Genomic DNA, 25,300 nt, shown 5'->3' on the forward strand with positions numbered 1-25,300 from the left:
CAATTCATTTAAACAAACAGTGCTTCACTGGGCGAGTTTATCAACTGTGACTTCAATACTTAATTAGTTATTTTTCTGTACATTTTGATTGAGCCTCCTATTCATGGCCATGTTGCTCTACAATTACTTTGAAACAGAAAGGTGAATTTAGATAACATTAAACTGTGTCTAGACTTGAAGTCCTAATGTAGTAAATTATATGCTAGTGTCAGAGTAAGTCAGGGAATCAATAGTCTTTTACAAACACATTCCCAGTTTGGCCTTCAGCAGACAATATGCCGCATTTACACATTTTTAATAGAAAAATGAGCAGTGGAAATAAAGAGAGAGAATAATTATCTTACCAAGCCACAAGATTCTGCCTCCTCCCCCCATGCCTCAGGATGCTAAATAAATATAAGAAAAGGATGGCTAATTCTCTTGAGAGTGATTATGCTGTTGTTATATCCAGAGGGGTGTTGTTATTGTGGGAAAAGAAAAGAAAAAAGAACTGTCCATCATGTGCAGTCATGTTGTTGTTGTTGTTGTTGTTGTTGTTGTTGTTGTTGTTGTTGCTTTACGGACAGGGCAGCCCCACAAGCCGCTGCTCGCTCGGCGGCCTGCCTCCCCATCGTGGGAGCAGCAGCGCCAACTCGGATGCACTGTGCATGCCCAGAATTTCCGGGCATGCGCAGTGCATCCCGCCCGGTGCTGCTGCTCCTGCAGCGACTGGGGGAGCCGCTAGGTGAGCGGCGGCTCATGGGGCTGCACCGGCCGTCTGCGGAGCAGCACAGATGGGTGCCGGGCAGCAGGGAGTGGAGGGAGGGGCCGCCAAGTGTCACCCCCCCCTCCCCTGGAACCTGGGACGAAACGCCCCCTACGCCCTGCCCTTCCTATGCCACTGGATGGGACACATTCCTGCCAACTCCTTCATGCATTTGGGTGCCATGGGTACCAAGCACCCAAACAGGGCTAATGCATACACCAAAAATATCTAGCTAATCTCAAAGGTGCTTTATTTTCTACTTCACATGGGGTCGTGACCATGACTGATACACAACACCTGCCTTTGTGGATTAATTTGCAAATGCAGGAAGAATGCTTTCTGCTTTGATGTGCATCTTTCAGCGGGGCATGGATGGCTGAAAAAAATCTTCTCTTCCCCGCAATGTATCTCAAAGCATCCTCTGAGCATCCTTTGTAAGGTGGCATTGACTTGTGTCTCCTTTCCTATGATAATATCACTCAAATTGGGTTTAATAGGTGCAATTACTTTGAAAGGCAGAGTGTTACCTTTTGACACTGGGGGATAAATGTGAAGACAGATAGATTGCTGGTTTGTTCTGTACTTATCCTTGGGAGCCTAGGGCCTATCAGCGCCGGAAAATTTTGCACTGAGGAATAGGTAACACTGAAAACTGACTGTCAGACTGATGAAGCCATGATGTTGAAGGTGTAACACAGAGAAAAGATTAGAATCTTACAATAAGCAAGGGCTGGGATTCAAAGAGCATGCCATTCCAGGAGAGGATATTCTCTGTGGTAGCCCCTTAGCTGTGGAATTCCCTCCCCACAGAGGTGTGGAGTGTGAATGGCACCTTTATTGTATAGCTTTCATCAGAGGCTAAATACTTTATTTTGGCCTTTGACACCTGATAGAGAGATATCTCTTTGATAGAGAGATAGAGATAAGGAACCACTCAGTTCCTCTGATTGTAAACTGTTTTAAGGTAAAGGTAAAGGTAAAGGGACCCCTGACCATCAGGTCCAGTCGTGTCCGACTCTGGGGTTGCGGCGCTCATCTCGCTCTATAGGCCAAGGGAGCCGGCGTTTGTCCGCAGACAGCTTCCGGGTCATGTGGCCAGCATGACAAAGCCGCTTCTGGTGAACCAGAGCAGCGCACGGAAACACCGGTAAACTGTTTTAACTTCTCTAAATTTTGCGTTTTTCTATTGTTGTAACCTACCCTGGGAGGCGGAATAAGAAATCTAAACAATAGTAAGTAAGTAAGTAAATACCAATGAATAAACAAAGGCCTTAATTTTTTTCAAAAAATAACAAAAGCTAAAGAGCATGATAAAGCGAATGGCGCAGATGATCTAAAACCTCAATTGACTGGTCAAAGAGGAAGGTCTTCATCTGCCACAGAAATGTGGAGAGGGCATTCCAGAGTCAGGGAACCATCACAGAAAAGTCCCTGTCCTCTGTGAAAGCAGAATGTACTTAATACTGAAGAAACTACTTGGAGCAGGCCCTCTACAGAGGATCTCAAGACATGAGCAGCCTGGTATGGGAAGACATGCATAGGATGGTGTGTGTGTGTGTAGTGCTACATACCTTTCTGGTGCAACTCCTTGTGCATACTGGATTGCCGCTTTTGAAAGTCCCCCAACCTTCGAGACAGTCCCAAAGCTCCTATGCACATCCCAAAGTATTGCTCTTTTTAAATAAAAGGAAAAAGGAAAGGAAACACCAGCAGCAACGAACATTCCGCATTACGGTATCATGTCACATGTTGACTTAAGTTAATATTACTCTATTTCCAAGCAGTGAGTTGTTTTACCGAAATAAATAAATAAAATTGCAACCTTATGGAGAACTGCCCCTGCATAATTTACTCTTCTGTCCAGATTCCTTGGCAGCAGAAGACAGAAAAACATCCATTACCAAGCAGATGAATGCCCAAAATAACATCAAATAATGTTCAGGTTCAAACTTGACTAACACTGTGTGAAACCTGGAAAAGAGATGAAAATCAGGTGGATATTCTTTGATCAGCAGGAGGTTGCATGGTATTTGCAAAATCACCACGAAGGGCCTCCTCTCCTTCCTTCCTTTTAAAAATAAAACCCTCTTCCTCACTTTTATAGATCTGCAAAAACCAAACGGCTGCACCTGCTATTGGATCTGTGCAATCCGTATACCTGAGGCAATGAGGCCAAATTGTCTGAGATGGAAATAGCTGTGATTCTGAATGAGGTTTACCACTGTGTTATAAAATGATTCTGTTTTAATATAACAGGTTTTAAAGATTGAGAAATGCAGAAACTGCTTGGCAGTTAACCATAGAATGCTTTCCCCTCTTCCTCTCCTCCTCCTCCTCCTCCTCCTCCCACAGCTAGAACAGTGGTAGGCAGGGATAGAGATTTTTATTTTTATTTTGTATTGCAATAAGAAACCACTCAATAGGCACTCCTTTTCCTAAACAATTCCCATGGTGTTTTGTTAAACACCCATCTTGTACCAAAGAAGTCTGTTTTTTGAAGGATGTGATTATTTCAGTGTCCTGAAATGGAGTTGTTTGCCTTCCTTTTGAACTGTGGAAGTAAAAAAAGAAAACTCGCCACTTTCTGTGTGTACGTTTTAAAATATACTATTTGGAGAAGGACATTTCTGAGAGGAAGGTAGTTACACAGAAGGCAGCTGTGTGAAAATCCTGCATCAATGGTGGAACCTTTCTCTCACTACTTTGTGAGCTGGAGGAAACAGAAACTGGGAACATCAGTGGTTGTTATTAGGTAGTGGGTGGACATAGCAGATGACACAGTGATTCTCCAAGCAGCTCTCTTTATTCTCAGGCTGGAACAGAACTGAACTGAAGGGCTGAGCCAGCCTGCTTATATAGTACTCAGTAACATGCAACAGTAACAACTCTCACTAGCTGCCCAATCTGTGAACGGCACTCTCAATCCTTCCTTTGCATGTTGTGCACCTGAGTGAGAACTGCAGTCACGGTGGGCAGAGTGAAACTATATACACAACACCCCTAGTGGCCTAGGGTGAGAACTTCAATACATAACAGTTGTTGTTTCCTGTCCCTGTGAGAATACCAAAACACAGCAGGAAACACAGCAATTCCAATCATCCCCACCCCAGCACTGTGCGGGAGGGAGGGAGGGAGGAGGAGGAGTTTGGATTTGATACCCCACTTTATCACTACCCTAAGGAGTCTCAAAGGATGCTGCGATTTTCATTTACTCTTCAGCTCTTAAGTGCAGGCATAGATCTATCACCCAATCTGGAAAAGCCAGAGTTCATTGGTGGGGCCAGAACAGATACAGGGGAACACGACCAGTTTGATCACACTGGGAATGGAGTCTCAGGGGCACCTATGGTTTAGACTGGAGCATGAGAGGTGGAGGGATGCTGAATTTGGCCATACACAGGATGCAGTTGAAATTTGAGGCTCTAAGATCCACCATTGCTGGAGCTTGCATGCAGAACATCCCATCTCCAGGTAGGGTTTGGAAAGGGTGACAAGCCACTGCCAGTTGATGTAGACCATATTGGGCCAGATGGGCCAAAATTCAGACCCACTTTAAAACATACTCCTATATTCCTAGTCTAAGCGCTGTGGTGTCCAGTTTTGTATCTCCCGACCACTGTCTAAACAGCAGGGAGAAGGATTTTTTCTCTTGATCTCAGCACTGGGCACCATAGCACTGAGCTTGGGATAGACAATAATTTTTACAGATTGCTCGCTAAAGAGCAGCCAAAGTGCTTCATCTCTTGGATTCCACACTGAGATGGAGAGAGAAAGCTGGGGGTTGGGGGGGACACTTCCTGAAGTTTGCTGAGCCAAATCTGTCCTCTGTCCTAAAATATCGCTGCTGCGATATTTGAAGGATCACATCTTGCAGGAGAACTTCAAAATGGAGAATGATTTGCCTATTGCAGCAAATAAAGTGCTAGCAGCACCCTGGATATAATCAAGAACCACTTTAATATTTTCCTGTTACTAATGAGTTTGAATTGTGGCATTTCTAACAGAAACACACGTATTATAAGGAATTTAAAGGAGAACATTCACCAGATGCGGCGATTGAAAAGTGGACTTCATTACTGGAATATATGATATATCAAGATAATAATCAACCATATATGCTATTGCTGCTAAATTATATATATATTATAGTTGCCTCAGCATTGCTTAGGTATCCAAACAAACAAACAGACGAAAGCAGTGCAGCTTTGAAAGGTTCAGTTTGCCATCTTGTGTCGCAATTGCATCCTATTGTATTCAAATGCAGATGCAAACATGCTCCTTGATCTCAGAAACTATCATGCAAAATTTAGTTATCGTATCTTAAGAGATGTTCTAATACATAGCACACAAACAAACAGAAACCTTTCAAAAATATAAAGTAATTATATGCAATATAATTAAAGTATTTGATTTAAAGATGGGATGAGTTATATGAGAGTGGCTGGGGAGGCCAGGCCAGATGGGCGGGGTATAAGTAATAAATTATTATTATTATTATTATTATTATTATTATTATTATTATTATTATTATATATTCGTATTTGAAGGAGAAGAAGAGGAAGAGGAAGAGGAAAAGGAAAAGGACAAGGAAGAGGAGGAAGAGGAAGAGGAAGAAGAAGAAATTATTGCAAAACTTCAGCATAGATTGTTTGGTCATTAACAGTACGGGTCTCTAAGAGCAAATACAATGCTGATCAATGGATGGATGGAGAGACTTGTTTTCAGCTCAGTGTTTTCATTTTGAAGTCAAAGCAGGGATTTGCTTCCAGAGCTGTATTATCATTCCAAAATAGGATGCTTCTGCTGTCATTCTCCCATTATTAAAAGCATGCATCTTCATCCAACTGTGTGTGTGGAACTATGGGAAGAGATGAATTTAGTAGATGAGCAGTTGACTGAGGGTAGGTTAAAAGCTTTTAGAGGACAACTGTGTGTTGCTTTCTGTATTCTGCTGGGTGTCATTAACGAACACTCTTAGCTATGGAGGCATTTGAAATTTAGCATTGTGTTGCAGTCTGCCAGCTGCTATTTGAAGGGTGGACAGAAAGACATAAAACTGAACACCTCTTTCCTATAAGAAGAATGTTCCCTGCTTGATTCCATTCAAAAGATTCCATCATCCCTGTCTGCTTGGTCACCTAGGGTCAATCTGCCCCGTCAAATAGGTATGTTGAGAAAGTGGGTTTAATACATGTGGATTAAGATTTCTACCATCCTTTACCAGGCAGCAGGTTCATAAATGAGCCCTCACTTACCATGTCAAAGCAAAGCTGCCCACATGCCTGAGTGTTAGTCATGATGGCTATATATTACCTGTCGTAAAGGTAATAATAGGGGAGCAGGTGGCGCTGTGATCTAAACCACTGAGCCTCTTGGGCTTGCTGATCGGAAGGTCAGCGGTTCGAATCCACACAACAGAGTGAGCTCCCATTGCTCTGTCCCAGCTTCTGCCACCTAGCAGTTTGAAACACACCAATGCAAGTAGATAAACAGGTACTGCTGCGGCGGGAAGGTAAATGGTGTTTCCATGCACTCTGGCTTCCGTCACAGTGTTCCATTGCGCCAGGCTGGTTTTGTGATGCTGGCCACATGACCCGGAAAGCTGTCTGTGGACAAATGCTGTCTCCCTCAGCCTGAAGAGAGATGAGAGCCGCACCCCATAGTCGCCTTTGACTGGACTTAACCATCCAGGGGTCCTTTACCCTTTACCTTTACCTATATTACCTATCAGTGTAAGAGGTGGAATTCTTCTGAATATGAGTGGGGCATGTGCCCATGTTCTGCTTCAGATCATAAGAAGAGCCCTGCTGGATCTGGCCAATGGCACATCTAGTTCAACATGCTGTTCTCACAGTTGCCAACCAAATGCCTGTGAGATACCCTCAAGCAGGACTCAAGCACAAGAGCACTCTCCCCTCTTATGGTTTGTAGCAACTGGTATTCTGACGTTTTACTGCCTTCAATCATGGGAGCAAAACATAAACATCACGGCTAGCAGCCATTGATAGACTTATCCTCCGTGAATTTGTCTAATCCTCTTTCAAGAACATCCAAGTTGGTGGCCACCATTGCCTCCAGTGGGCGTGAGTTCCATAGTTTAACTATGTGCTGTTTGAAGAAGTATTTTTTTTAATCTGTCCTGGTAAAATGTGGGCTAGACGATATTACCGTTAGGTGGATTTGTAGCTGATGGGCTGACAGAACCAGTGTTCATCAATGGCTCATAATCATCCTGGAAAACAGTGGCAAGTGGGCCTGTCCTGGGCCCAGTGTTGTTCAAGTTCTTTATAAATGGCTTGGGCAAAGGAATAGAGGGGATTCTCATCAAATTTGCAGATGACCCCAAACTGAGAGGGGTAGAAAATGGAATCAGGATTGAAGATGACCTTAACAGATTGGAGAACTGAGCCAAAACTAACAAAATGAGTTTCAATAGAGACAAATGTAACATTCCACAGTGTAAGGATGGTATTTGACAAGCTGGAATGTTTGCAGAAGAGGGTGAACAAGAAGACAAAGGATTTGAAAATGAAGCCTTATGAGGAATGGTTGAGGGAACTGGGCATGTTTAGCCTGGCTAAGAGAAGAGAAGACTGAGAAGTGATATGACAGCCACCTTCAAATATTTGGAAGGCTGTCACATGGAAGATGGAGCAAGCTTGTTTTCTTCTGCTCTAGAGGGTACGACCCAAACCAATGAATTCTAATTACAATACTCCAACTATTCCAACTAAACATTAGGGGGGATCTAACTGTAAGAGCTGTTCCACAGTGAAACGGACTACCTTGGAAAGTGGTGGATGCTTCTTCTCTGGAGGTTTCTAAACAGTGTGTGGCTGGCCATCTGTCAGGGGTTCTTTGGCTGTGATTCCTGCATTGCAGGTGGTTGGACTAGATGACCCTTGGAGGTCCCTTCCAACTCTACACCTCTTTGATCCTATGAATCTTCCAACATTCAGCTTCATTGGATGCCCATGAGTTCTGATGCTATGAAGGACCACAATGACTTGGATACAATTCATAGAATAATGGAGTCAGAAGGCTAGTCCAACCTCCATGCAATTCAGGAATCTCAACACACAGTCTCCCATCCAGTTTGAAACCATTAGCTTTGCAAATGTGCTAGCAGTTTTATTGCTGCACCGCTCGTGGCTTCTGCAGCCCCCAGGAGTCATGTGTAGGCCCTGGACAGGCCCCCATACTTAGAAATTCAGAAAGGAAACTAGGAACATGAGGCATGGGAGAAAAATGCATAATAGGGATTTCTCTCTCTGGTTTTATTCACCTGAAGTGTAGGTTCTGTAGCCAGGGTGGGGGAAGCTGGTATACCACCCCACTTGCAGCACCAATTCATTCCAGGGATTAACCCCTCCTCGCAACAAACGCAGACTGAAACATGAGTGATAGCTCCCATTTTAAGATTTGGAGCTTGGTTTTAGAATCAAACAAACTTCTTTTTTTTAATGGCTTTTAGTATCTCCCTGGCTCAGTCTCCTTGACTCATCCAGTTCTTTAACACCCGAAATTCTTCCAGACTTAGGGTGACTTTTCAAGATCAGTACCAGCTTCTTCTTCTTTATCTTGCATTTATCCAAGATAATAATAATAGAACATTTAAAAACATAATAAAAATAGCAAAAATAGAAAAAATAGAAAAAAATAGCAATCTGATCTTTAATCAAATTTGGGTGGTATTCCGCTTTTTAATATAGTGTTGTACTGGTGGTGGCCTTTGGCTAAGTAATAAAGATCTGGATTTGATCTCATGTTTTCACCGGGGGGGGGGGAGAGAAATACTCCCCTTTAGCTTGTGACTATGAAAAGGGTGGTTAATAGGAGTAGAGGTTAAGTTACTGGTACTATTTATGAAGGAACAAGTGCAGTGTAAGTAAGCCAAGGATTTTGAACTTAAAAATAACAATCATTTTTATTAATTTCTTATGCCAACAAGGTTTACCATGCACTTTTCGTTTGGGCTTCATGACAGAAATATAGCCATTTTTGTCAGCTATGAAGAAATCCTTTCAGTTCTCTGAAACCCCACTTAGAAATGTGATATCCCTTTTGGCAATTGAGTTAGCTGTTGGTGGAACAACGGTACATATGATTATTATTTTGTGATTTTCTTTAAACAACCTTTTTGCCATCCAAATAGCACTATTTAATATTAGATATTTTTCCTGGCTGGCGGTTAAAATCATTTGATTCAGCTGCCGACTGTTCTGGGCAAATGGGGATGAGTTTCCTCTCCACGTAACCTGAGGTGTGGACTTGGAGCCAATGAACACCACTGCATTTGCATGCAAGGGCTCCAGGCCATACAAGGAAGGGATGGGCATAGGGTGGCGAGCGAAAGCTTTTTGCCATTCAACTCTAATTTACTTCATAAATTATTAAATCACCCCCCCTGTGCATTTCCATCTTTGATAGTCTTGTGGTATGAGGAGCAAGTCAATGGCTAAGCTAATTGCAATAAGCAGAAGTGGTATTTAAGGCACTGGACACTTTCAACCGCAAAGTAGTTCCAATTAGCGTTTGTAAGTGATGTGACAGCAGTTTGCAGAGTACCAAAATAGTCCCTCATTTGTCAAGCCGGTCTGAAGCTTATGGCAGCTTTCTGATCATCTCCCCGGCCACGGGACCTGAAAGCACCTTCAAAAAGCTTTCTCTCATTGATCTTGAGTCAGATGCCGACTGAAAGGCAGACGGTTTTGCCAGAAAGAAGATAGATAGGTGCTGCACCAGCATAAGAAATGTCACTCGCTTAATGAAAAAGGGGTACCTGTTTGCAACGTGTGTGTGTGTGTGTTTGCACGCCTATGGATACTCACCCACACAAGAAATTCAGAGAAGCCAAATAGATGTGCTACTCTGAACTCTCATGCAGGAGTTGGGTGCTGCAATGACATACACCAGGGGTGGGGAACCCTTGTCAGCCCGAGGGCCACACTTCATAGAATCATGGAATTGTAGATTTGGAAAGGGACTCCAAGGTTCATCTAATCCAACCCCCTGCAATGCAGGAATCTCAGCAGGTGGTCCCTCACACAATTTGAAACCATTACAAATGTGCGAGCAGATTTATTGCCTTCTGGGAAATTTTCTGGGGGCCAGAGTGATAGACGAAAATTGTAGACTGCCCAAGGGGTGTGTGGCACAAGGGTGGTGAGAGGTGTGGCCTGGGGAGACTCCCAATGGGTGGTGGGATGGGACTGAAGAGCTGCATTTGACCCCTTGGCCTGAGTTTCACACCCCTAACATGCACTTATCTGGGAGTAAGTTCTATTGAACACAGTGGGGCTAACTTCAAAGTTTGCATAAGTAGGATTGCACTATAAAGCACTTCACTGAGGCCAAGCAGGCCCAGTGAAGACATAGTTTATGAAACACATCCAGAAGGCTGGATTGCCCTAATGAGTCCCACTAGCTGGTCTTCTGCTAGTGCAATGGTGTCGTTAAACTTGTACTCAGTTGCATTCAATGGGGATAAATCAGAGCCTCAGTGGAATCAAAGGAAGCCTTCCAACTTATTTTGATTAATTTATGGCACTTCCCTCTATGAGTCATGCTTGCACCATGATATAATTTAAAGAACGCACCATGGGTTGGCACAATGTAAATGCCACATTCCATGTATATACTAGTGAATCTCCATTATGTTGCAGTTTGGAAACCCATAAATCATCATCGCTACCACCACCATGATGTTATTCCAAATTAAGAGGACTGCAGTCATAAAATTGGCAAGACTCCCCAAGTGGGTCTAAGATGGACAACCAGTCTCTCCAATGCCCTGAAGCTAACAGAACAATCCCAACTATAGAAAGCCAGTGTAACTTGGTCTGACATAAGCCCTATTCCCAACTTAGTTTAGGAGGAATTTAATTTGTACCACCCTTTTTGCCAAATAAGTTCTGTCAAGTTGCTAAGTCATGTAACAAAGCAGGAAGGGGTTTGGAGTAGGTGTAGGTCTCTCCTTGCCCCATCCCACAATCCCCTTGGAATGCCCCTTATTGGTGTAAATTACGCCATCTTGTTGGTTGGATTTATACCAGCATATTTCTAGTTTAACTGGGGTGAGGGATTTACACTGTTATAACCCTGATTTAGCCAGGAAAGCCCACAATCTATTGGATCTAAATGCTCTCATCCCAGTGGATCTTGGATTGCACTGCAAGTGACTTACAAAGGGTTTCAACAAAGTGGATCAAAGGAAGAGAGTGGAAGTACTAGAGATTTAGGCTTCCCACACATATTTAAAATTTGATAGCTGGATTTACAGTTCCACTATTAAATATTCTACTAGATCAACTCATGGGGTGCCCTGTAGATGCGTTGGACTACATCAGCCCCTATCAGCATGGCCAGCAATCACAGATGAAGAAAAGTGGAGTCTAGTAGATTCTAAAAAAACACACATTTCTGCAATCTGGAGTAAAGGAAAGCAAACTAGTTGTGCGCCTGCCATTCCAGCAACTGTGTGTTTAACTGTCGTATCTAGTTTAGCCCTAATGGCAATTCAAAGTGCTTGCTATGACTGAGTCATTAAAAGAATCTGGATTCCCCAGGCTATCTAAAATCACAAAGAAATTAAGGATAATTTCTGGTCCAATACGTTTTGCTACCTGAAGCAGAGCAGCATATGGAACCCGCCCTCCTCCAAATCAACATTGAACTCAAAGCCAACCAAGGCAGGAGACCTCTTCCTTTCCCAGCAATAAATGAACGAGGAGGAGGAGGAGGCTGCTTATTATAAATGATTTGCTACCCTTTCATGACACATCAAATCAACCACCTGAAACAGCTCCCTCTCTCTCTCTACCTAATGGTAGGGCTGGCACTGCCTGGAAACCACAATTGTAAGAAAAAATGCACAGATGGATTACAATATGCCCTGCAATATTGTCTGAAAGAATGTTTTTATTATTATTATTTTGGTAGGGATCTGGGAACAGGCCCTTCTCATTATTCTAGCAGTGTAAAGAGACCTAGAACAGGGTGTTTTAAGCTTACCTTCAGGTTGAATCGTCTCCACACTGTCAGAATGGTGTGAACAAGGCTTGAATACAAATGGGAGCCAAATCCTCAGTGTTACAGAGTTGACTGTTTCCTCTGCAGGTTGTGGATTTTTCTTTTTCTGTAAATACTTTACTTGGATTTTTGACCTCCTAACATTCGTGCAGTAATATAATGTAAATAGCACCGGCTAGTGCTGAATATTCTCTGCCATCTCTTCAAACGAACAAAGATCATAAGAACATGCAGAGGGGTTCTGAAGCTCCACGTCTTGCGCCGCAGGGAATTGGCAAGAAATCAGGTCAGAAATGTGAGTCAGATGTAATACTGAGTATGCGCTAATAGGCTAAAGCAAGAATGAGACTTATCTTATTACTTCTTACATGTCAAATTAGTGTGGTGGTAAAGAGGGTTATACTCTATGAATGTTATCCCAGCTGAATTATTCTGGTGCTTTTGCATGAAGAATCGCCTTGACTTTCTCCCTCGTCTGTAAGGATGTGGGCCGCAAGATCGTCTGGCTGAGCTCTTAAGCTATAATGCCACTTAATATGTACAGAGGTAGCAATGCTTGCATAGGCTAGTGGGAAACACATTAAGTGTAGAGGGAAATATTTAGCAATCAGAGACAGAATCCCTGCATGCTGTGGCATCTTCCACCCAAATGGTTCTCACTATTAGCACAAGACAAAAAGTAACATCTCATGGCTATGCACAATAGATTTTCTGAATCGTAGCTATGGGGATATATTATAATGAACACAGAAAATGTTTTTAAAAAACAAAACAAAAAGTCTTTGTAATGACTGACTTTGAAGTTTGCATAGTTTTTATCAGCAGGCTGTTTCTTCTTTGAACATATACAGAAGAATTTCTATGCAAATGACATACGAAATTGGTGAAATGCTTGTAGCTACAAGACTAGTAGGAAATTACCTAAAATTATGGACATAAAGGTGTGGGCAGTAAAGACGGGGATACTATGGTAATAACTAAGTTAATATCCTTTATGAGAACATCCTCTAGAAGAACGAGGGGCAATGATCTAAAATAGGTGTGCCTTGCCTGGGCTCACAAAGAGCCCCTCTGACCCCATTTCAAATTCTTCACCTTCATTTCTCTTCCAGGCCTCAGGAATGAAAGTGGCAGTCGATTGGCCATGATGTGCTCCATCAAGTGTCTGAGGCAGTATGCATGCTTCTGAATATTGCCAGTAAGGTGAGGGCTGTTGCAATCATGTCCTGTTTGCAGGCTTCCCAGAGGCACCTGGTTGGCCACTGTGCACATAAGGATGTTGGATTAGATAGACCTTTGGTCTGATCCAGCAGGGCTGGCCCAATGAGAACTCAGGGTCACTGCCAGACTGCTCTACCCCTGAGGGTCTACTCAAGAGGAAGGGCCCCCTTGGGAGGAGAGAGAATATCCATCTACAAGCAATGGCTCAGAAGAGGATTAGGTAGAGGAGAAACTGAGAGTGACTCTATAAATCTCTCAATCTCTGCTGTATCTTTGCCATGTTAAAGGTCCCTTTTGAGCTCATTAATCTCCAGCTCTTCCTGGCTGAGCTCTAAATCTTCCTAATTCAGCTCCTGCTACTGCTCAATGTCTGGCTCTAGTTTTCACTCCAAGTGCTGGCCACAGACACCAACCTCTTTGCTTTCACGTGAATTCAGGGTACTAGTTCAGTGGCTGAGGTCCATTAGGATGAAGCAGAGGGTATCTGAAGTCCAGATCCATCATCTCTGCTGAAAATATGCCTGGAGAATTGCCACTGTGTAAAGAAAGTCTCTACCAGCTAAGCTGTTCTGCTATGGATGTCCTTCCCATGGACCTCTGAAAATAGAGTGGCAACAAGGAGAAGAGCACTGCTACATCAGAGCCAACCTCTCACTTTTCAAAAAGCTGCCCACAACATCTCAGAAATTTATGCCAGGACAGCACCTAGCATAAATAATTCCACTCCCATTAACTCCAATGGGTGGAAACAAGGGCATTGCTTGGGTTGGAGATGGCTTGTGTACTGAACAGTTATCACTGGTGGAAGAAAGCCAGAGCTCTGGGTTCCAGATTCCCTGCCATAGGGTTGCATTGCCTGGAATAGTATTTCTAAATTGTCAATTATTTTTTGTATATACATCTCAGGTTTGTGTGGTTTCTTGTAGGCACCCTCTGGCCTGGTTCACTCAAAATGCTAAGACACGGTTGTGGTTTATGTATGAAACCTGCCTACTATGCTTGCTTCAGGGAAGGGACACAGCTCATTAGTAGTACATCTGCTTTGCACACATAAGGTCCCAGGTTCAGTCCGTAGCATCTCTGGGTAGGGCTGGGATTGTTCACAGTTTGAAACCCCAGAGAGCCACTGCCAGTCTGTGAAGACAACACTGAAATAGCTGAACCAAAGATCTGAATCACTCTAAGGGATCTTCCTATGTACTGCTAACAAACCATGATATGAAGATATGGTTTGTTGTTGGCTTACAAAACTTAGCTTAACTATAGACTGATGAAGAAGCATGCTTCCTCAACTGTGCTTAGTTTGGCTAATCCAGATGCTCACCAAATTATAAGCATATGAGGCAAGAGTAGCTGGAAAACAGAAGAAACTTTGTAGAAGCAAGTCATGGTTTGCTTGATCCTCTGTTGGACAGGTAAAGGTAAAGGTAAAGGTAAAGGTACCCATTACCATTAGGTCCAGTCGTGGGCAACTCGCTTTACTGGCGGTGCTCATCTCGCTTTACTGGCCAAGGGAGCTGGTGTACAGCTTTCCAGGTCATGTGGCCAGCATAACTAAGCCACTTCTGGCGAACTAGAGCTGTGCACGGAAATGCCGTTTACCTTCCCGCCGGAGTGGTACTCATTTATCTACTTGCACTTTGACGTGCTTTCAAACTGCTAGGTTGGCAGGAGCAGGGACCGAGCAATGGGAGCTCACCCTGTCACAGGGATTCGAACCACCGACCTTCTGATCGGCAAGCCCTAGGTTCTGTGGTTTAGACCACAGCGCAACCCGCATCCCATTTCTGTTGGACAACTCATGGTTAAATTGTGGTTTGTTAATGCTATGTGCAAACTACCACCCCTTTTTGTTTGTATTCCTGCTGTTAGTTTTTTTATAGTTACTTTGATTATTTTAAAATAAAATAAAAAATAAAAATCATTCAGTCTAAATAACACTTTCAACCAGGCTGCCTCTGCTTCATTGATATAAGTGAGAACTTGGAAGCTGTGAAGATTATTCCCTCTGAAGGATAGCTTTCGGCAGATTTATTCTTGTTTAAAAGAATATCTATAAAGTAAGATTAGCCTTACTAGGTACAGTAGGGAGACTCCACAGAAGTTGGAACAAGCAAGTCCTGGGCCATCAAAAATCCTTCTTAGAATAAAAGGTAACAAAACACAGAACATAAAACAATGTCTCCTAGTTTGATGTGGTCTCATAGGGCCATATCTATTCTGCAGAACTGAAACTGATCTAACACTTATTTCTTTTCTTCTGTGAGGGAGGGCAGAGATCTCTTACAGAGAATTATCAGCACTTCACGAAAATGCAATTCCCAGAATCCTTTATGGGGAGGTTGAGGTACTACAATTGAAAATAATGCAGGTGTGTGGATTCCATCAATGGAAGGGAACAATGCCATTTAGTGTGTTGTCTGCTGAAAATCATCTAGCATAACCAGTCTGCCACATATCCATCTCTGCAGTCATCTAGATCACAGTGTTCTACCTGCACAGAGCAGTTCCCTTTGGAGCAAGTAGCCACATTCTAAAGATAAAGGTATACCAAGTTTCTTTTCGCACATTCAAACCACACTGGGGCCTGCAATTAAATTTATATTTACACATAGAACTTGTTTACATAATTCAGACCATGTGAAATCATTTGGATAGTGTTTTCATTGCACACTGATAAATTTCAGTGCCTGATAACTTGGGGAAAGAATCCCATGGAGCTTTGCTTGTACCTCTACCCAAAATGCTTGGTCACTCTATGCTCAATTTGTTCTTGCTGGGGATTACGAACTCCTACCCAAATATGCCTGTCTTAAAAGAGCCTCATGAACTGAGCTGAAGTTAGTGCCTCTTTGTCAGCTAGGGCATGCATTTTGGTGAAATGACACCCAGTACTCACTTGTACCATTTGCTAGATTTTTCAGATTGAAACTATACATCATAGTAGAGTTTAATTTGAGCCACACTCACCAGATCTGAACTGGCTTTCAGTACTAAGACTCAACTCTAAGAAGGATTAATGAAGAGGAGAGTGTGCTGTCACTCCTGGATATCAGTAGCATGCCCCCCAACACATTTGGGATATAGCTTTCTGGGTACAAAGGCCTGAATTGAGCTGCGGAAACCTCTCTTTTCAAAAAATTAATCACTGGCTTCAGTGGATGGTGGCTCTGTGATTGGTTTCTTCTCTAAGCTTACAGGAGTGAGCTAAGAAAGGCAGAACCGCTGGATACTGAATGGAACCAAACTGATGCGAGCAGACAGTGGTAGTGACTAAGCAGAGGTCCGGGCTAGAACAAGTGGAAGGCTTGCAAGAACAGCGAAACTAAGGCAAGAAGTCAGCCAGACGTAAATCCTGCAGGACCATGGACAGCTCCTAGGCAATCGACTCATTCCAGTGATCTCTACAGAGCAGAACTGAACCCTGTACAAGGAACGGGACAGGTTAAAAATGTGCATTTCTCGTTGTTGTTCCATGGCTTCAGTCTGTCCTCTCGTTCTTCCTGAATTCTGGTTTTAATTGGAAGGGGAGAACAGTTTCAAAAATTTATTCTGAAATCAGAATATGTGACGGTATGTGAACAAGTGCTCATTGATAATACAATGCAAAAAGCTATATCACTATGCTTATGCTTATTATTAAAACTAATTAATTAATATACTGCCCTATACCCACAGGTCTCACGATACAGCTGTATGTCCAATTGCATCTGGATTGTTTTTGGGGCCCGGTGTTGGGTAGAACCCTTTTTCTTCAATGCACATTGGTCAATTGCTGTGCAAACATTGTTTGTATCCTGGGCTTCCTCACAGTGGCCTATTTGGTTCCCCTTCCAATTTTGACAGGTCAAGGCAAGATGCTGTAGCATTCTATTATTCTTTATGATTGACCTGGAAATACAGATGGAGGAAGGCAAGAATAAACTGAAAGGTACTGCAAATAAAGCATTTGTTGTTGTTGTTGTTTAGTCGTTTAGTTGTGTCTGACTCTTCATGACCCCATGGACCAGAGCACGCCAAGCACTCCTGTCTTCCACTGCCTCCCGTAGTTTGGTCAGACTCATGCTGGTAGCTTCGAGAACACTGTCCAACCATCTTGTCCTCTGTCGTCCCCTTCTCCTTGTGCCCTCCATCTTTCCCAACATCAGGGTATTTTCCAGGGAGTCTTCTCTTCTCATGAGGTGGCCAAAGTATTGGAGCCTCAGCTTCAGGATCTGTCCTTCCAGTGAGCACTCAGGCCTGATTTCCTTAAGAATGGATAGGTTTGATCTTCTTGTAGTCCATGGGACTCTCAATAGTCTACTTCAGCACCATAATTCAAAAGCATCAATTCTTTGGCGATCAGCTCTCACTTCCATACATTACTACTGGGAAAACCATAGCTTTAACTATATGGACCTTTGTTAGTAAGGTGATGTCTCTGCTTTTTAAGATTCTGTCTAGGTTTGTCATTGCTTTTTCTCCCAAGGAGCAGGTGTCTTCTAATTTCTAACCAAAGCATACACAATTCAAAATCATGTGGATCTGCCATCAAGTTCCATCTTCTCTTGAAGGGCCCATTTGGCTTTTGGCCAAAGAGAAAGAGGTGAAAACATGGTCTTTGACAGCTGGTATGGTGGCTCCTTGAATGGTTTGTACTACCTATTTGAGTGGCTAGGGCTCTTCCACCCCAGGACTCTCTCTTCTGTTTACCTCCAAGTAGGGCTTATCAAACCCCTCATTTTCCAACTCAATTTGTAGGTCACTAGTAAGAATCAAAGATGCCACATCATGTTCTTCTATGTTACGGTTTGGGGGCATAGTAGTTGCCCTTTTCAGTCTGCAGATCATGCCATGCCTATGAACCCCAAATACTGGGAGTCTCAGGACTGGACACCAAATGCAGCCCTCCAGGCATCCTGTCCCTGGCCTTGGGACTCTCCCCATGCCACACCCTACCCCACCCAACACCTCCCACTCTCCACCCACACCCATCACTGGCTCTGCTTTTCACCCTCCTTGAGTGCTTTTGCTTGGCTGGAATGTCTCCTGGGACTGGAGTAATGTTTCTTCCTTGCCTGGATGGAGGACAGAGAGGAGTTTGCAAGCGCATGCAGAAACTAGCTGACTGTACAAAGAATTTATTCAACAATAAAAGCAATAAGAAAGTCATCCTTCCTTTTTTTAAAAAAAATCACTGCTCCCAGTTTCTTGTACTGAAGGGAATGTGGTCCTCGAGCTGAAAGCGGTGCCATACCCCCTGCTATAAACAATGTGTGGAAAAACAACAACAACAAACCCACACATGTTGGAGAAGCTGAGTTAGAAAACGGAGCTTTTGGAAATGTCAATGAAATGAGACTCCTGCCTCTTTGCCTCCTTTTCCACTCTTTATTTGTAACTCCCATAACATTTGTTTAAGACCTTTTCTGTTCCCTGCTTTACAGCATCTGTCCACATGCAGCCTGCCATCATTGGCTCCTCTTTCATTAGCACCTCAGGATTTTCAGGGCTCTCTCTCTCTTCCCATTGGATGCTTTTATTGACTTTTTGCTCTCTGATCTTTTGTTGTTGTTTATTCTCTCTCTCTCCCCCCTTCCTCTCCGCCCGCACCTTCTCCTTGTGAGTCTTGGTATCCTTTTATCACCTAATGCCCTCTGCTTTCATTCTCTCTTTTTCTCCCTCGCTAAACAATGTTTCTCCAATTTCTTTTGTAGCTATACCGCTGTTATGAATATTAATGGCCTCCTGTAAGGGCTATTATTTGTGGCAGAAAAGACTGCCCTTTGATCTGTGGCTTTTTCTTCAGCGTGTTAGTATGTCTGCAGCTACAGTAGGAGTCCCTTTTATCTTTCCATAAGTCTCCTTCTCTCATTTCCATCTTTCCTTTTTATGCTGTGGGATATATATATATATATATATATATATATATATATATATATATATATATATAATATTCTTTATTAGGCAATCCTCCTAAGCCTGGCACTCATACAGTGATTTCTACCCTTTGCCTGGGCTGTTTCTGTGGATTCCCTAAAGGCAAGAAACTATTCAGGTACTGGAGGTAGTGTGTAATTTGTTTTGTACCGGAGAATTCCTACCATGCCTATATGTATTTAGACCACAGGCAAACCAATAAAGTTGTCATAGAAACAAAGCATTTCATGAATAAATCAATCCGTAACAAACTTGTAAACTTCAGAGGGACCACTGTGCTTTAACGCCGTATCTTTTATATACATAAACTAATCATGTTTTATAATGAACAATATGCAGTATTGCACATCTCCATTTGTTTTGTCCTGTTGGGCACCTTATAAATATGCTCCTGACATTTTTATTTTATTTTATTTTGGTATGCAGTAGGTGTATCCGTCAAGTGGAAGAATGAAATCAAAAGCTGGTATGATAATGCAGCGGCGGCAAGATTTGTCAGTCTTTCATTCTTGGTGCTTTTTTTTCAGAGCGGGTGGGGGGGGGGGTTGGATGCCAAAGTTGTTGGGAAGTCTAGAAACGGGAATTGGCAGCATCCTGTGGCTTTTTGATGGTGTTGAAGATTTTGTCAAGTGCCTGGGTTGTTAGGGAAATTTGCAGAGATAATAGAAACAGGAATGGAGACGTGCAGACTGCATTAGAAAAGAGAATTAAATGCTACTGGATGGAATTTAGAGTCAGAAAATCGATTGTCTCACATTCTGCCTTCCCTTCTGCTTTTGCTAGTTCACTTGTGTACAGCTGGTATGAGGTGCAATTGCCTGAAGCATAAAGGATTGCCAGATTATATGCTTCCACAAGTAAATTCACATATTATTTTTGGCTGCTTTCTGTTCCCTCTCCCTTGCTCCCCCCCCACACACACACACCTGAGCAAGCAATGTAAGATATGATTAACTTTCATGCCTTCTGGAGAACTTTTTGAATCTTTCCTGACAGCAGAAGCTGCTACAGGTGATATTTCTGGGTTGCTGGCTCATGCAATGCATGGTTGATCTGGGTAGTCCACTTTTAAAAAAGACCCTGTTTGCACTATGCATTTAAAGCACTATTTCAGGGCTTTTTCGGTCAGAACTTGCTGGAACTCAGTTCTGGCATCTGAGGTGGGAGCCACTGTCCTTATAAGAAAATAAGGGGGGACATTCATGGTGAGTTCTGGCACCTTTTATTCTAGAAGAATAGCACTGACTATCACACCACATTAAAAACAGTCCTGGCTTCTCCCAAAGAATCCTAGGAACTGTAAGGATGTCGAGACTTGTTAGGCGACAGCCGACCCATGGTTCCCTCACAGAGCTACGGTTTCCAGAACAGGGGTCTTCACACACTTAATAAACTACAGTTCCCAGGATTCTTTGGGGGAAGTCATGATGGTTTAAAGTAGTATAATGCAGCTTTAAATGTATAGAGTAGGTGAAGCTGGAGCCCTGGAGTGAAACATCTCAGATTCACTGTCTTTATGTCATTTTTAGCTTAGCCCATGACCAAATTGACTTTGGGAGGAATTCAACGTCATGCTATTATGATCTGCTTGCCAGATGGATGCTGTGTGTTTATGTTTGTTTGTGTGTGTGGGTGTGTGTGTGTGTGTGTGTGTTGATGATATGCAATGTCCAGACTCTTTATATTAAAAAAACCTTTACTTCCATAAACATATAACTGAGAAGAGTATATTTACACTCTCATGCTTATTCACTTTGTTCCTTATAGAGAGCTCCTGCACAGGTTTCTCCCTATTAATGTTTTGGGATCTTCCTCTGTCTGTTTCACTTCAGACAGATCACACTGATGCACACTCAGCTCTCTCAGCAGCCATTCTCCCTCACATACACACAGAGAGAAGACAGAAAACAGTTAAAAACAACAGTTACTTGAATAACAGTCACAACAGAATGGAATGCCTCTCTCATGTGACTCACAGTAACCAAGTCACATGAAAGCTACTGCCAAAGGAAAAAGGACATGTTAAGAATATGCAGTAATTTAACATAAGTAAACATTTCCATTTCAGGGAATTAAACCATTATCCTTAATAATGGAACCATCTTCCCTCTCCTCTCTCCATGGTCTGTTCTGGGGGTTCCCACAGGGAAGGAAAACAACAACAACCCTCAAGCCAATTTGTGAGGCATGAGAGGAGGAAGGGTGAAGTCCTGTTGCACTAGAAGGACCTATTCTGCTAGCTTCTGCTACTGCAATTGTTTCATTGAATCTGGCCACTTGAATCTGGGACGTTGTGGAGGAGCCATCCCTCAGTTCATGGTCAGCAATGACAACCTACCTGCCATGAAGCTCACATAGCAGATCAACTCCACCTTGCAATACTCAGACATTTCACGATGTGGGAGGGGGAACCCACAATGAGTTTCACTTTAAATTCACTTTAAATCGAAATCTCTCCCCCCCCATCTATGTGAGATAATGCTCCCCTCAAACAATCTTCTCTTTTGGACTCTCTCGCCCTCTCTCTTTTTTAATGATTCCTCATGCTGCTTGTCAAAAAGCATTAAAGTTAACATGTGCTGTTGGGAACGTAAGCCTTTTCCACTAGTAGTGTTTTATTCTCCTTCATAATTAACAGTGGCTTGCTGATGACAAACCTCCCTAGAGCAAAATGGGCACATTATCTAAAAGGGAGGACACATGTTAAGAGTTTCCACATGGGAAGGCCAAGTAAGAAGCACAATTAACGCAGTGCCAGCCTAGCCATGTCTACTCAGAAGTAAGAACCACTGCGTTCCATAGAATGCATCCCCAGGTGAGTAGATATAGGATTGTAGTCTCAGGCATAAAATGTACATTACACAATGCTGTGTGTATCCCCCCCCCCAAGAAAAAAAATTTAAAAAGGAAACAAACCAAAAAGTATCCTGAGGAATAAGAATGAACAGTTCAGACAATCTGGGCTTCTTAAGCTCCGTTCCGCACACTTCTGCATCTGTTAAAATTCCTCATACAAAAATAAAATACATTAGGGGGAATTGCTGGGGAATTGTGTATATTAGGCAAAATTGAATACAAAAAATGCATTTAATAGGATAAATGTACCCTAAAATGCTGGTGTTTTGGGGTTTTTTTTTGTTTTGTTTTGTTACCTTCACTATCATACAGTTCTACACAGACATCTCCCTAATATTACACATTTTCTACACATTTTTGGGGGTTAGAGAACTGCATTGCAAAATTCAGGGCAGTGCGGATTTTGAAGGAGAGCATGCAGGAGGGGGTTGCTTAACACGTTCCCTTCTGCCATTTTCCCGCTCAAAGTCATACCCACTTCCCTTCGGGACATGGTCCCACCAACCCCAGCCAATCCCTACCCACAGCCCATCTTTGTTACAACCAATCAAGAGGTCTGTCTGTCATTGGCTCCCCACTACCAGTGCCAAGGGGCAGGAGCCACTACTGGTACCCATATGCTTCTCCCTGCAATATTTCATGGAGCTGCATGAGGACTCACCCCATGAAGGTGCTTTTGGTTTATTTTTATTTTATTCCCTTAAAAAAAAAAAGCCAGGGGAAAAGATACATGTGACTCTCCTTCACTTGCCATTCTTGCCTCAGAGGCTGACATTAAGGGATGAAAGGTGGAATTACGGTAAATATAAAACTGTTCAAACTTTAAATGGAACACGCCAGACTTGAGGCAGCCTCTCAAAGTGCTAACATTTTTCCATTAATTATTAACAGAACCTGGCAGCTCATTTTAAAGTTTCGCTCTAATGACAAGATTCCTTAGGAGATAAATACCACACTAGGCTTGTGAATCTTTAAGGCACCCTTGTATTTTCCAGGCCTTGATCTGCAAACACTTTTTTAAAGTAATATAATAATAATAATACCTATTTACAAAAGCACAGCAAAACTGATCACTACAGGCAATCTGCCAACAAGCAAAAGGAACGTTAACAATGCTTGTCACCAGTTTTTGTTATATATGGTCACCGCTTAGGAACACGCCTTAGCTTTTTCTAAAATTTGAAAGATAGGTATTGTTTCCTCATTCCGGGATTGAAGAGAGGCATTATTTCAGGTAGGGTTGGTGTTGTTTGGCTGACTAGTATAGCAGGAACAAGCTCCACAAGTAGCATAACGGGGTTGTTGTTTTTTAAATCCAAACAAGCAATTTTATTATAAGAGCTCAGGCCTGAAAACAAAACCTTGGTTAGGACTCCAAATCCTGGGAGCTGCTCAGCCAGACCTGCAAATCTGCAGAGACATAACATGGAAGCTCACCAATGCCTCAAGGAGTGTCAGGCCTAATGAGCACAGCAACTCATCTCTTGTAGGTCTTGCCCCCATGAAGCAACTGCTGATACTGAAGGTCTCTGCCTCCTCACAGCTGCCCGAGTTCTCTCCTCTCTATGGTTTCCCCCCCCCAAGCAATCAGAGACTGCGCCTGTGTGCCGCCAACCTCTCCTCACCCTCTTCATGCCTCTCCTGGTTCTGGGAGACCAACTGCTACCTCCTCAGCTTCCGACACCTCCTCTTCCCAGTCTCTTCCCTCTTCTCCCTCTGGCTACTCAATGTTGTCCCACCACCACTCCCTGAGAGCTCTGGGCCTTCTTCCCTTGGAAGCTGGTTCCTCCCACCGTTCCTCTGCACCCAACAAATTGATGACATCTAGAGAGTGTTATGGGAAGTTGAAATGGCTTCACACCAAAAGGATATTACATATGAGATATGTGTACGTGCACATCTATGATGCGTATACTATAGACATTACACGTATGATGTGTATACTATAGACGTATGCACATAGACAGAAAAAGCAAACAAGAACAGCCAGCGCAGACTAACTTTATAGGCTGGGCTATTTTTTGTGTGCTCCTTTGGAAAGGCTACCTTACACTTAGTTCATGTGAGAGAGAGAGAGAGTGTGTGTGTGTGTGTGTGTGTGCCTGAGCTCACATCACTTCTATCTATGTGGTTGGGATGCTTATATAAAAGATAGGAAATTTGTATGCGGGAGGGCTCCTTTCCTCAGCAGGGATGTACCTTGCCTTGCAAGAGCACAGAGCTAGAATGCAGCTGGATTCATTAGTACTGTATAGTACAAACATTTTTTTTTCCTAGGGTTAAAATTAGAGAAGGTTGAAAATATTTTCCACTAGAACTGTATCTAAGGTATTGCCATAGGGATAAAAGAACTCAAAACAATCCTCATATCAGCTTCTCTGAGAGAGTTTTACGGAGCAAGCCTTTACATGGCTGCTTGGGAGTAAGTCCCATCAACTTAAATGGAACAATTGAAGCAATCCTATATCCACTTATTTGGGACCAAACCCAGTGGAACTTTGATGCCCTTGCATCACATTGCATGATTAACTGTTTGCTTGCAATTACATGCTGCCCTTCAGTATTTCAACTCTCAAGGTGACTTAATCGTAAGAGATAAGAACTTTAAAAAATCTAAAAATGATAAATGTAATGGAGCAGCAGGTACTTTAAGTGAGCAACAGAGTAACAAAATCAGAAAGACTATGACCCCCGAAATGACAGCAGAGTAAGTACCAGGTGATTTTCCATGGGTAAAGGTAAAGGGACCCCTGACCATCAGGTCCAGTCGTGTCCGACTCTGGGGTTGCGGCGCTCATCTCGCTCTATAGGCCGAGGGAGCTGGCGTTTGTCCACAGACAGCTTCCAGGTCATGTGGCCAGCATGACAAAGCCACTTCTGGCAAACCAGAGCAGCGCAGGGAAAGGCCGTTACCTTCCCGCTGGAGCGGTACCTATTTATCTACTTGCACTTTGACGTGCTTTCGAACTGCTAGGTTGGCAGGAGCTGGGACCGAGCAACGGGAGCTCACCCCGTGGCAGGGATTTGAACCGCCGACCTTCTGATCAGCAAGCCCTAGACTCTGTGGTTTAACCCACAGCGCCACCTGGGTCCCCATGGGTAGAGCATCCCAAAGGTAGGGGGGGGCTGTCTCCAGAAGTGACCTGTCTTAACTCAGAAGTTAAAAGAAATTGGACCAAGAAACTGGTCTCCTAAGATTATTTTGGTATAGAAACAGGTCTGTCTCTGCAATTTTGATTCTTAAATGTTAACACCCCAATAATAAGTAATCTACATTATCTAAATGTAGAGCATGCAGTAAGAAACAATGGTTGCATTCAACAGTAGTCATACTCAGAACGACCTCCTGAAATTCATGGCTATGACTTACCTTGGGACATTAATTGAAATGGGTCTGCTCTGAATAGAATTTAGTTGGATGCAACCCAGTCTGCATAAAATACACCAGAACAAGATGCATCTATGATAAATAGTCTTAGGTGATTCCTGCAAGTGAGCCCAACCAAGCAGGGCAGGGGCAATTAAATC

Source organism: Lacerta agilis, chromosome 6 (genome assembly GCF_009819535.1).
Source record: "Lacerta agilis isolate rLacAgi1 chromosome 6, rLacAgi1.pri, whole genome shotgun sequence".
Taxonomy (NCBI): domain Eukaryota; kingdom Metazoa; phylum Chordata; class Lepidosauria; order Squamata; family Lacertidae; genus Lacerta; species Lacerta agilis.